The 13315-nt window shown below is 47.6% G+C and overlaps 1 protein-coding gene across 1 annotated transcript in view; it reads right to left on the reverse strand.

Moving 5' to 3' along the window:
- Nucleotides 1-10323, reverse strand: part of arhgef39 (Rho guanine nucleotide exchange factor (GEF) 39) — a 72379-nt gene extending 62056 nt beyond the window's left edge. Inside the window, exon 1 of the mRNA XM_069907480.1 lies at nucleotides 10251-10323. The gene's annotated coding sequence lies outside the window, so the exon portion shown is untranslated. The remainder of the gene's footprint in view (nucleotides 1-10250) is intronic.
- Between the last annotated feature and the right edge of the window lie 2992 nt (nucleotides 10324-13315).

Genomic DNA, 13315 nt, shown 5'->3' on the forward strand with positions numbered 1-13315 from the left:
TATACAGAGCCGTTGTCATACCTACACTCCTGTTCGGCTCCGAATCATGGGTCCTCTACCGGCATCACCTACGGCTCCTAGAACGCTTCCACCAGTGTTGTCTCTGCTCCATCCTCAACATTCATTGGAGCGACTTCATCCCTAACATCAAAGTACTCGAGATGGCAGAGGCCGACAGCATTGAGTCCACGCTGCTGAAGATCCAGCTGTGTTGGGTGGGTCACATCTCCAGAATGGAGGACCATCGCCTTCCCAAGATCATGTTATATGGCGAGCTCTCCACTGGCCACCGTGACAGAGGTGCACCAAAGAAGAGGTACAAGGACTGCCTAAAGAAATCTCTTGGTGGCTGCCACATTGACCACCGCCAGTGGGCTGATATCGCCTCAAACTGTGCATCTTGGTGCCTCACAGTTCGGCGGGCAGCAACCTCCTTTGAAGAAGACCGCAGAGCCCACCTCACTGGCAAAAGACAAAGGAGGAAAAACCCAACACCCAACCCCAACCAACCAATTTTCCCCTGCAACCGCTGCAACCGTGTCTGCCTGTCCCACATCGGACTTGTCAGCCACAAACGAGCCTGCAGCTGACGTGGACTTTTACCCCCTCAATAAATCTTCGTCCGCGAAGCCAAGCCAAGAGATAGGTTGGCACAACAACAACGGGCTGAATTGCTCATACTGTGCTGTACATAAAGCTTAATCATGTAATAATTAGGCATGATTAATTTTGTTCAAATATAAGATCATAATAAATTGATCAGGATTTAGGGCAGGTCCACCATCACTCGATGCATCATAACATCACCAGTAGAAAGTAGAACAGTCCCAACCCCGGGGATGGCTCTTGGCAAGTATGAAAGCATTCACTGTCCCCAGTTAGGAGTGGTCAAGTATGAAAAGTTGAACCCCCATTCCTATCCCCGGACACTGAACGGCCAATTTAGTGGGATGCAAGTGTGAAAGGGGATTTACATAGCTCGGTCTCCTGTGGTGAAACTAATGGTAAGGCAGATCACATGCAGAGAATGGCCTTTCTGTGGCCAAACTAGTTTCAAGCAATCCGTAAACAGACGTTTAAAAAAGAAATGCATTTTTTTTTATATATAAAGTTAAAGCAGACGGATGGTATTATCAGCCATAGACTACAGCTAATATTATTTAGTTATAATGCATTTGAGAGAGAGAGAGAGAGAGAGAGAGAGAGATGGAGAACACAAAGTGGCAAGAACAGTAGTGGCCATAAGAGTGATGCAAGGGGTGCCATAGGATTGCTGCAATTTCAATCATTTCCCCTCCATCAAGAGGCTTGGGTATGCTCAGGCAGAAAGCAGTGGACAGGTGAGCCAATGTCAAGAACACACAAATGGTTCAGACAAGGTAAATGGAATCCTGGGTATGATCCACAAGATTTAAGTAAAAGGAAATGGGGCAAACATTAAAATGGCTCTCCACATCTAACCAGTGTTGGTGTATGGAATGCTGTTGCCCGACAGTATTGATCACGCTTTGCAATTCAAAACTATTCTTCTATTGGCATAAAAGTCCACGGCTTAAAATTCTAATTCAAAAACTAATTTAGCTTGTGCAAGAATTATCCATTTACAAAAGATACAATATGTTAGCAATGCATCTGTTTAAGTGGTGACCCCAAAACATCCAAGATGGTGTAGGATCATTTGACAAAAGTCACAATCTTGGTTCTTACTTTCTTTAAAATTATCGAATATCAAAACCAGGAAATCAAATTGATTGCAGTATTGGGGCTTATGATGGTATTAACAGCAGTCTCTCAAGCTTGTTCAACCATCCCATATCATGTTTAAACGTCTAGATCAACTCCGAGCCTGTTGGCACATCTCCTGATTATTGACGGCAACAGGAATTCTACCAATCTGGTTTGAATAGATTCACGGACTGACTGTCTGGGGCAGAGCATTCCAGAGTCACAGAAATTAAAGCAAAAACTCCTGTCAACTTTGTTTAATGTCCTTCTCGTTGCCCAGGAAACTACAATACCAAACTCTAGACTCTCCAGCTGGATGTAGAAGCCAAAGAGTCAATAAATGTTCTTGATGAATGAGGGTTTCTTCTCACTCAAACACCAGAGACATTAAAACCATTCTGCCCAGCTTTTTATGTGAGAGACTTCCCACCTCAGCAATAAACAGGTTTGTTTCAATTCCTCCGAGGCACATACATCCTTCCTTGGGCAGGGAGGCAACATCTGTTGAAAAATGTCCAAGTGTAGGCTCACCAAAGGACTTTATAAATTGCAGGTGCCGCGCAAGGTGCACTGAAAGGTGAGGGGTATAGATGGAGTAAATGCAAGTAGGCTTTCTGCCCCCCCCCCCCCCCCCCCCGACTGAGGTTAGGTAAGATACAAACCAGAGGACATGGGTGAAAGAGAAAAAGTCTAGGTTGGAGCATCTTCACAGATGTGGTGAATGCAGGCTCAATTTTAACATTTAATAAAAGTTTAAACAGGTGCACAGATGGGAAGGGGATGGAGGGAAAGAGACTAAATGCAGGTCAGTGGGAATAGGCAAAATAATATTTCAGTGCATACAAGAAGGGACAAAGGGCCTTTCCCTGTGCTGTAAAGTTCTATGGAAAAATGCCAAGAAAGTCCTGGACATTGTAGGCTACAACTCAGCTCACTGCTTACACTCTCACATTAGATAGGGGTCTTGCTGGTCTAAAAGGAGAAGTAATAGGTTGGTTGAGCATTTTTGTGTGTCAGCAAGGAATGGACGGCCAGCTTCTGTATCTAAACTTCTGTATTCTAACCCAGTTCAGAATTCTAAGGCAGCCCACCTGCCAATGAACAGTTATTATAAAGATTGATTTTTTTTTTTAAAAACCTAATGTTGAGCAAATGGTATAAACTGGGATAAACAGAGGAGTAACTGGAGGGTGGTACAGTATTCACGTTTGGAGAGATGTTCTTAAATTTTACATTTAAATTTTTTAATTGAGACATACGTCACAGTAACAGGCTATTTCGGCCCGACGAGTTCGTGCCGCCCAAATTACACCCCATTAACCTACACCCCCAAGTACGTTTTGAACAGTGGAAGAAAACTGGAGCCCTCCCCGAAAAAAATCCACAAACATGGGAGAATGTACCAACTCCTTGCAGACAGCGCAGGACTTGAACCCCAGTCCTGATCGCTGGCGGTGTAAAGGCATTTCGCTCACCACTACACCAACTCCCTCAACCTTGTGTAGTACAAGATTTAAATAAGTGACCGATCAAGATATATTTGTAAAAGAAAATAAACTAAGCTATATATAATTCTGACACAAAGGAGGAAATGGACAACGAGAGCATGGAGATGTGTTACCCATGCAGCAGTTGGCTCCTTTCAGTTCCTTTCTGAAGGAATAATTGCGCTTGTTTATCGATCATCATAAATTTTCCAAGAGCAAATTAAAAATACTACAGTTTCTTACAAAATTCCATTCAAATCCCCACATTGTGCAACAAAGAGGAAGAGCGTGGGCAACAGTCCAACTGTTAGCTCACCATGAGGAACACGAAAGGATGCCTGCTAGCTATGCACTTAGGTCACAATTAGGCAGATCAAGGACCTGGCGACCTTGAGATAGTACCAAGTGATGAAAATGTCAAATACTTCCACATCCACAATGTACAATTATAGGCTGACAAAAGCCAACATCCAGTCGTCTTTAATTAGGTGACAGCCTCCATAATATAGAATGTCAGCTCCCCCTCCAAGCCCGTCACCTTAATTCCAGTTTGACCAGGGTGCCATTCACCTCGTGCGTTCCTGAGGAGTGTTGTTTTTAAATGTTGCAACCAGGCTGCATTGTTAGTTGGCACTGAGAGTTTAACAGTAATTAACCCCTGCTCTATCCCCGGGGAGCTGTACATCAACGACTTGCCAGAATTCTGTAAACAAGCAGCTTCTGATCAATGAAAAGTCGTGCTGGCTGAAGAGCATGGTAATAATGGGAGCAATTTCTACACGGATAAACCCGTCCAACTAATGATTCAAGTGTGACATTATCTTCAAAAAAAAATAAAAATGCTGCAAATACTGAATTTCATTTTTCAATGCATAATTGAGACCCAAGATTATAGTAAAAGATTTGAACACAAATAAAACCAGCTGCTCTCCTTAATATAGATATAGTAAGTGGGTTATTAATGTGAACATGTTGCAAGCACTTACTTTGCCAGATAACAGAATTCCCTCCTACACTAAAATGGTATACAATGAACCTATGTGCTTACTGGTGATAGCTTTTAAAAATTCTAGGCTCTAAAGGTTTATGATCTCCCTCAAATTCTGTCAGTTAATAAATTAAAAACTTAATTCCCATTTCACAGACCAGAAACAGCAATAGCTGAGGGCTGAGGATTTCATATCAGCAAATCCTGAACAACACCTGACTTTTAACTGTCAACTCCAAATGATTTTGAAATGGAAGGGTCTCTTAGCATTAACAATGTCACTGCTGGCAGCCACAACACAGCAACAAGCCACTGTTAAACTTAAATCCATAATTCTCTCCTTTCTTTCATCCACATCCAAAAAGAGCCTCACTCCCAAGTCTCTGTTGCTGCGGGTTTGTGGCTAAAAGTTTATTAAAGCCGGCTAGGGGGAAGCACAATTGCCCAATTGCCCCTCATTCTTCAGCCCAAACCCAGTCGCAGCTTCTGACTGACGATTGTTCAACGCTGCCATGAAGGCACCACCTTGCTGCCAATTGTACAATATCCAGTCTCCACGGAAACCAATTTGGGAATCAAGGCAAATCCGCACATGCTGCAAGGCTGAGGGGACTGGAACTCCAACCTGAATCAAGATGACAAGGCCCCAAAATGAAACGAATGGTGCATAATAGAGACTATCGCCTAATTTAAGCTCCTTTTGCACATGCCAGTGATCCCAGGAATCGAACGCCAATCGGCCTTTAAAGTGCCAAGTGTGAAAGCAAAATCTCGACGTCGTCTCATGCCGGGGATTGCCGGCCTAAACACCCCCCCCCCCCCCCCCCCCAAGTACAATCCCAGCGTCTGCAGACGCCGGCATCGAGATCAGGCAAGTGTGAAATGGGCAATCGCATTGCAGGCACTCCCTATCAAAGGTAGAACAGTCCACACGCCAGGGATAAACCCTTGCAAGTGCGAAAGCCTTCAGTGTCCCAGTTAGAGTGGTCTAGTGTGAAAGGCTAAACCCCCATTCCTATCCCGGGACACTGAACAGCCGATTTACTGGGATGCAAATGTGAAAGGGGCTTAAGCCAGCTGTAATTACATCAGTGGAATGTACTGGTGCACACACAACGATGGCAGAGATCTCCAATCATTTTGATTCAAAGCAACAAAGATTCTGACCCAAATTAAAATTCAGGACAAGGAATGATGTCACTGCTTTTCCTCCAATGCTTGTTTTCTTTTGTTCTCCCCACCCTCCATCTCTGTCAATTGCAACCAAAGTATGGCTCAAAGCCTCACGCATTTTTTTTTCCTGCTGGTGGAGGGATGGGTGGGGGGGGGGGGGTCAAAAAAACCACACAATTTCTGAAAAGACTTTAATTTCTTGTAAAATCAGGGAGAACCAATGGGGCTCTCAGCAAAATGCAATTATCAAAAAATACCAGATGCCAAGAAGATTGAAAGGAATATAACATTCTCAATTGTTTTGACCCAATAATTAAGAGACTGGAATCTTAGGAATGTAATCTACAGAATCCTAAAATTTAAATCTTAATCCTTGATTACAATATTTTAATTACAAGATGCAAGTGATCCTCCAAGTATTTAGGCCACCAATGCAGAACATCGCAAACTGGTCTTTGATACATTACTTCCTGTCGAGAGCGACTCAGTGCAACTTCTAAAGAACATTCTTCATGCAAAAGTACTTGCCAAACATTTTTCATTAGTTAGTGGCTAAGTGAAATTAATGCATGGTTTTGCATTTTGAAAATCCTTTGGCCATTTGTCCACATTGAGAATTGAACTGTGAGTTAAGATTTCAAAGGAATATCTGTCCAGCATTAGGCTGGTGGTGGTGATTTACTTTTAAAAAAAACCCAGCAGGAGAAATATACTGTGAACACTGGAAATCTCAACGAATTCAGTCTGCCCAATAGGAGAATAAATAAAGTACTGCGGAAAGCAGGGCAAATATTTGAAAGCAAAGCCACACAGGCAGCAAGGAAAGGGCCTGTGAAAGAAAATGGGTCAACTTCCCCCACCCCCCAGCCTCCCCCCCACCCTATTGGTGAGCTTAAGAGGTCCATTGGTTTCAGTTGAGAGCAGAACCACATTCCTTTCAATGGAGATGTATTGAGCATTCAGGTCTCTAATTTCTCGTCACCCACCTACAAGACGAGTTAAAAGGGTGTCGGGTAGATTCAGCAGGATGTTGCTAAACGGGAGGGCTTAAGCTATAGAAGAGGTTGGATAGGCTGGGTCTTTATTCCCTGGTGAAGAGAGGCTGAGGGGTGATCTGATAAAATCATGGATAAGGCAAGGAAGTAAATCATGAAAATCTGTAGACGCCATGGATGAAGTAAAAAAAACGCAAAGCGCTGGAGAAACTCAGCTGGTCAAATTATGTAGCAAAGGTAAAAATACATCACCGACGCTTCAGGCTTGAGCCCTTCATCAAGGTATGGAAGAATGTCGGCAGGCGTCCAAACAAAAGGATGGGGGGAGGTGGGGGACAAAGGCAGATGATAGGTAGATGAGGGAGGGGACAGCAGTAATCGGGAGAGGTGAGTGGGGAGGAGGAACAGGAAAGGGGCAGGGGGAGAAAAAGGCGAGCAGGTGAGCAGAAAGCAGGAAAGTCATTGTTAACGCCGTCTGGTTAGAGAGCGTCCTGGCGGAAAATAAGGTGTTGTTCCTCCAATCTGAGGATGGTCAGTGTGGGATAGCACACGAGGCCGTGGACAGACGCAAGTGTGGGAGTGTGACTCAAAATTAAAATGGTTGGCTACTGGTTTTGACGGCATGCAAAACTGGCACAGAGGTCAAGGCTGGGAGAAGATCACCCATGATCACACAGAAGAGCTGAGCAGAGCAGCGCTCAGAGAAACCAAGACTGGACTCTGAAGCTTTAGTACCAAGGTTTCCTCTCCACTGCCTTTCCACAAGTCATCGAACCCAGTACAACTCCTTGGCGCGCACAAGTTGTAGTTGTCAAAAATGGCGCGAAACCTAGAATGGTCGTGGACTACACCCAAACTATAAATAGGTTTATGCAACTAGATGCCTATCCCTCGCCTCGTATCTCAGACATGGTAAACAAGATTGCACAGTAGAAAATATATTCATTCACAGTTGATCTGAAATCAGTGTGTCATCAGGTGCCTATTCACAAAGGTGAAAGGCAGTCTACCACTTTTGAGGAAGATGGCAAACGTTTCCAGTTTAAAAAAATCCCTTTTGGAGTTACCAGCGGTGCATCCGTTTTCCAAAAGGGAGATGGATAAACTAGTAGATGCCATAACTTGCAAGAATGTGATGGCATAATGGGGGAGATGTATTATACTGACTGCTTGCTATTGGCTATGGCTGTAGAGATATTCCACCCTACTGGTATAATAGATGGAGATGCTTTCCCACTGGCTAGTTTAGAGGTGGTTCTGGTCTGTTAATAAAATTGATATGCCATAGACATGGACCAGTCAAGTATTATACCAATACAGAGCTTTTATTAACAGACTAGAGCCAGTGGGAAAGCATCTCCATCTGTTATACCAGTAGGGTGGAGTATCTCTACAGCCATAGCCAATAGCAAGCAGTCAGTATAATACACCCCCTCCCCCCTCCCCCCCCCACATTCTTCTTCTTTCTTTGGCTTGGCTTCGCGGACGAAGATTTATGGAGGGGGTAAAAGTCCACGTCAGCTGCAGGCTCGATTGTGGCTGACATTACATCTTCACAATAAGATGGGCCACAAGTGGATTCCTTCAGAAACCAAGTCCCCATTCAGTGCTGTCCTGGTTGTTTTCAACAGTTCACTGCAGTGGATAGATTTTTTTTAAAAAAGAAAGATAATCTGAATATAGCTTTTCAGTGAAAGTCAAACTGCTATGACTGGCAGAAGGAGATCCACTTGAAGATCAGCCAGTCAAGAGGTCAGGTGAGCCACCAACAGGGTGCCTCAAGCCAAGGTCAGTAAATCCCCCCCCAGAGGGTCCCTCATCCCCAAGGAAGTCAGTAAACCCCCCATACAATAGGGTCCCTTGCCCCCACAAAAGGGTCAGTAAAACCCTCCCAACAGTGTCCCTCACCCCAAGATACTCAGTAACCCTCTCTAAATAGGGTCCCTCACCCTAAAGGTGGGGGGTGGGGGGGGTGTCGGTAACTACATGCGGTCCTAGCAGGACAGCACAGACGTGACTGCAGTCAGGCAACACAGTGCCAGCAGGCTGGCAGAGAGCTGCCACCTTCTGCCAAGCTGGGTGAGGCCCAAGAGGGAAGTAGTGTGCACACAGGGGAATTTCCTGGGGGCCGGAGATACCTTGATAAAGGGCTCAAGCCCAAAACGTTGGTGATGTATCTCGAAAGGACACAGTTTGACCAGCATTGGTGTTTTAATTTCAACCGCAGGCCTGCAGTCTTCCATGCTTTACTTCTTACTGCTGGCAGTGGGCCTGGTTCAAATGCCAACAGTCCATTCAAATGACTCTCTGGCAGCTTACCTCTTTAACAGGCGTCCTGAACTTTGTGGGGGGGGGGGAAGAGAAAGACTGACACCAACCTGGGCTAGACACACAAGAAAGAGAATGTCTGAGAGCAACCTGGGCCAGACACATTAGAGAGAGAATGTCTGAGAGCAACCTGGGCCAGACACGAGAGAGAGAGAGAGAGAATATCTGAAAGCGACCTGGGCCAGACACGAAAGAGAGAATGTCTGAGAGCGACCTAGTCCAGACACATAAGAGAGAGAATGTCTGAGAGCAACCTGGCCAGACACATAAGAGAGAGAATGTCTGAGAGCGACCTGGGCCAGACCGGAGTCACTCACACTCGGAAGAGATCTACCCCTGACCAGTCAGGGAGTTGCCAACCTGAGGTACATGTAACCCCCAGTGTAACATTTGCACTTTGCGGGGGGAGGGGGAGGGGGAGGGGGAGACATTGGGTCTCCTGTTGTAATCTGTTGTAACCTCCGGTCAGATTGCACAATGTTGTGGGGATTTTTTAATCCTTAACTTTTTAAGGGTACACTGGAACCTTTAAAAATGCCCAAGGGAGGTACAGAGGAACCAAAAGGTTGGGACTGGGACTGGGACTTCCCCTCCCTCCTTCCTCCTTCCCCCTTTACCCTTCCCCCTTCCCCTTCCCCCTTCTCGCCCCCTCCCCCCCTCCCCTCCCCCTCTCGCCCCCTCCCCCCCCCTCTCTCCCCCTCGCCCCCTCCCCTCCCCTCCCCTCTCTCTCCCCCTCGCCCCCTCCCCTCCCCCCCCCCTCTCCCCCTCCCCTCCCCCCTCCCCTCTCTCCCTCCCCCCTCTCCCTCCCCCCTCTCCCCCTTCCCTCTCTCCCCTTCCCTCTCCCCCCCCTTCCCTCTCCCTCCCTCTCTCTCCCCCCCTCCCCACCTCTCCCCTTCCCTCTCCCCCTCCCCTCTCCCCCCCCCTCTCCCCCCCTCTCCCCCTCTCCCCCTCCCCTCTCCCCCCCTCCCCCCCTCCCTCCCTTCCCCCTCTCCCCCTCTCCCTCCCTTCCCCCTCTCCCCCTCTCCCCCCCTCTCTCCCCCTCCCCCCTCCCCTCTCTCCCTCCCCCCTCTCCCCCTTCCCTCTCTCCCCCTTCCCTCTCTCCCCCCTTCCCTCTCTCCCCCCTTCCCTCTCCCCCTCTCTCCCCCCCTCCCCCCCTCCCCCCCTCCCCCCCTCCCCCTCTCTCCCCCCCTTCCCTCTCTCTCCCCCCCTTCCCTCTCTCTCCCCCTTCCCTCTCTCTCCCCCTTCCCTCTCTCCCCCCCTTCCCTCTCTCCCCCCTTCCCTCTCTCCCCCCTTCCCTCTCCCCCCCCTCCCCCCCTCTCCCCCTCTCTCCCCCCCTCCCCCTCTCTCCCCCCCTCCCCCCCTCCCCCTCTCTCCCCCCCTCCCCCTCTCTCCCCCCCTTCCCTCTCTCTCCCCCCCTTCCCTCTCTCTCTCCCCCCCTTCCCTCTCTCCTCCCCCACCCCCTTCCCACTCTCCTCCCCCACCCCCTTCCCACTCTCCTCCCCCACCCCCTTCCCACTCTCCTCCCCCACCCCCTTCCCTCTCCCTCTGCCTTACCTGCTGCCGTTCGGCGCCTTCTTTTCAAAATAGCGAACTTCCTACTTCTGGCGGCTCCTGATTGGCTGTTTGAGATGGAACGGATGACGCACCCGGAAGTGCTCCCCCCCCCCCCCCCCCGCGGGTGGAAGTGACGGCCGCGATCTGGAGCTTTCATTTCCGTGTGAGAAGAGGGAGCTGATCGCCCCCCACCCCCCCCCCTCACCATCGCCCCCCACCCCCCCCCCTCACCATCGCCCCCCACCCCGCTTACCTGTTCCCGGGGGGGGGGGGGGGGGCGGCGTTCCCGAATTGAAGGAGTCTGGGAAGTTGCACTGGGTGGAGACGCCCCCCCGCCTTCACCCCCTTCCCCCGCCCCCTTCCCCCCGCCCTCACCCCCCCCCTCACCCCCCCCCCTTTGTTGGAGCTGCTCCCCCGTGTGGGACGTGGTCTGTGCCTGAAGGCCATTCTTTTTGACCGCACCACCTCACCTCACTCCACGGGGCCTGTCCTCTAACATGTGGCGCCATAGAAACCAATGTGTGTCCACAGGTTATTTGGGACATATGTTTTTCCCTTTATATATGTAGACACACATAGAGGATATGCACACACATCCACAAGCTGACATAGATACATATTTGGAGACCTATAGGTGGTAAAACACAGGATTCTGTTGACACCTGGGTTAAGTGAATGCTGGAGAAACTTCAATGCCTTGATGTAGCAAAGGTGAAGATACAGAACAAATGTTTCGGGCTGGGGCCCTTCATCAAGGTGTGGGGGACCATGGGAGATGTTCACTGGTTAAAGGGGGGGGGTGGAGAGGCAAGCTTGATTCGTGGAGTGCAGTGCTCATGCCCTGGGGTGTGAGGGGGCCAAGACGGAAAATGAGGTGGCGTTCCTGCAATCTGCGGGTGGTCAGGGTGGGGTGGTGTGAAAGGCCACGGACAGAACGTGGGAGCCCAACTCACAATTGAAATGGTTGGCTTACGGGGAGGTCGCTTTTGCTGCGGGTGGGGAGGAGGTGCTGGGCGAAGCGACTGACCGGGTCTCTCCAGTGTAGAGAAGGTCACAGAGGGTGCACCGGATGCAGTAAATGATTTCTTTGGAGGTACAGGCGAAGGTTCTTCACCTAATTTATTACTGGGTTAACTAGTTAAAGGGAGGGTGGGGGGGCGAAAAAAGCAAACTGATTAGTGGAGATGCAGTGAACTCAATGTTCATGCCCTGGGGTTGGAGAGTGTCCAGATGAAGATTATATGTATGTATGGATACACATACTCATCTTTAATGTGTCCCTCCAAGAGAGTGGAAAATGAGACAATTTGATTCCACTGTTGCTGTTGTGTAGAAACGAATCTCTTATTTTTCATTCTCATAACCAAATCAAAAGGTTTAAAACAAAAATCATTTGGGATATGTGGGTATGACTGAGGCCAACATTTGTTCCCTTTGAGATAGTGGAAGAAAGCTGCTTTCTTGAACTCCAGCAGCCCTTGAAATAAAAGTGCCTCCATTATAGAACAAAAATGCAATGCGAATATATTTCTAAAGCTATGCTGTATAGATTGAAGGGGAACTTGCAGGCATGACACTAACGGGTAGAAGTTGCCCTTGTCATCATGAAAGGATTGACAGCAGGTATCCTTTTCTGATATACTATTGTATTTGTTTTGCCAGGTTTTAGTTTTGTGAAGTACCTGTGCAGCTGCAGGAAGTAAAAATTCTGATGCATGATGCACATCACACAATAAACTCATTGCCATTATCAGGTATTGAAGAGGCCTAGGTAACACAGTGCAGTCACAGTGGTGGAAGTGAATATTTCGGATAATGAACGCACATACCCAGCAAACAGGACAGCCATGAGAAAGCTCATAATTGAAGCTTAATGTTCTTAAAGTTATATCCCCTGATGCTAAAAAGGCAGGTTAGAGAATGCCACTCTGGGCAGTCATCACTCTTGGTACCTTCTTCCAGCACAGAACTGCATACCCTGTTGTAAGGAAACATGAGAATAGAGAGCAATTTTAGATTGATTCAGAGCTCTTTTGGCTACTGAATTTCTTTATTTGAAGTGCTCTGTTTTGGTCAATCTGCGAATAACTCAACAATGCATCGCTGAACTTTGTTAATGTCAGAGAGGTGCAACTATTCCACTGAGGCACGATCAATTATGCAAAGACTGAAGTTACTAGAATGGATGGCTTTCATTAACAAGAGAGGGAGAGCACTCCTTGTGTCGGCGGATCTGCCTGACCCGGACTCGAACTGGAGGCAGGCTTGTGGCATGACAGCCTTTATGGGGTGTTAATGGGCCCAGAGGACGCCAAAACCCAGCAACAATAGAAATTCACCAAGACAAATGGTTAATTAAACAAAAATTACTTTTAATTTTCTTTAAACATTAAAAACAGGATCAAACTTTAACTTATTATTACTATTAACCTAACTTGAGTTTGTCATTGAGGAGTCTGATGGTGGAGGGGGAGCAGCTGTTCCTGAACCTGATGGGTGCGAACCTTGTGGCACTGATATCTCTTTCCTGATGGCAGCAGTAAGAACAGAGCATGTGGATCTTTGACGATACCTGCTGCTCGCTGACGGCAGCGCTCCCTGTGGACGTTCTCGATAGCAGGGAGGGATTTGCCTGTGATGTCCTGGGCTGCGTCCACTACCTTATGCAGAGCTTTACGCTCAAGGATATTGGTGTCCCCACTGTATAGCACAACTATTGAATTCACAACAAAATAGTTGATCAAAACAGAGGCTTTTGATAAATATAATTAACACTAACAAAATAAACTATCAATAAACGGTTCATCATAAAATGTTAGATTTGAGTTTGTCTATGTATGATGCACGAGTTGTCAACACTATAGCCAGCTAGCAAGCTGATTGGGTTCTTACCAGTTGTTGGCTCACATGGATCAATGACATCATCCACCGAACCTGGTGGACGGCAAGTTAAAAAACAGAAAGGTCTGATCTCATTTACACACTCGATTTGCATGGAATTTATGAGCCAAGCATTGTGCCTGGTTTAAGTTATTTGCTTTGTAACCCTGCTAATTATTAAAAAT

This window comes from Narcine bancroftii, chromosome 13 (assembly GCF_036971445.1).
Source record: "Narcine bancroftii isolate sNarBan1 chromosome 13, sNarBan1.hap1, whole genome shotgun sequence".
Lineage (NCBI taxonomy): Eukaryota > Metazoa > Chordata > Chondrichthyes > Torpediniformes > Narcinidae > Narcine > Narcine bancroftii.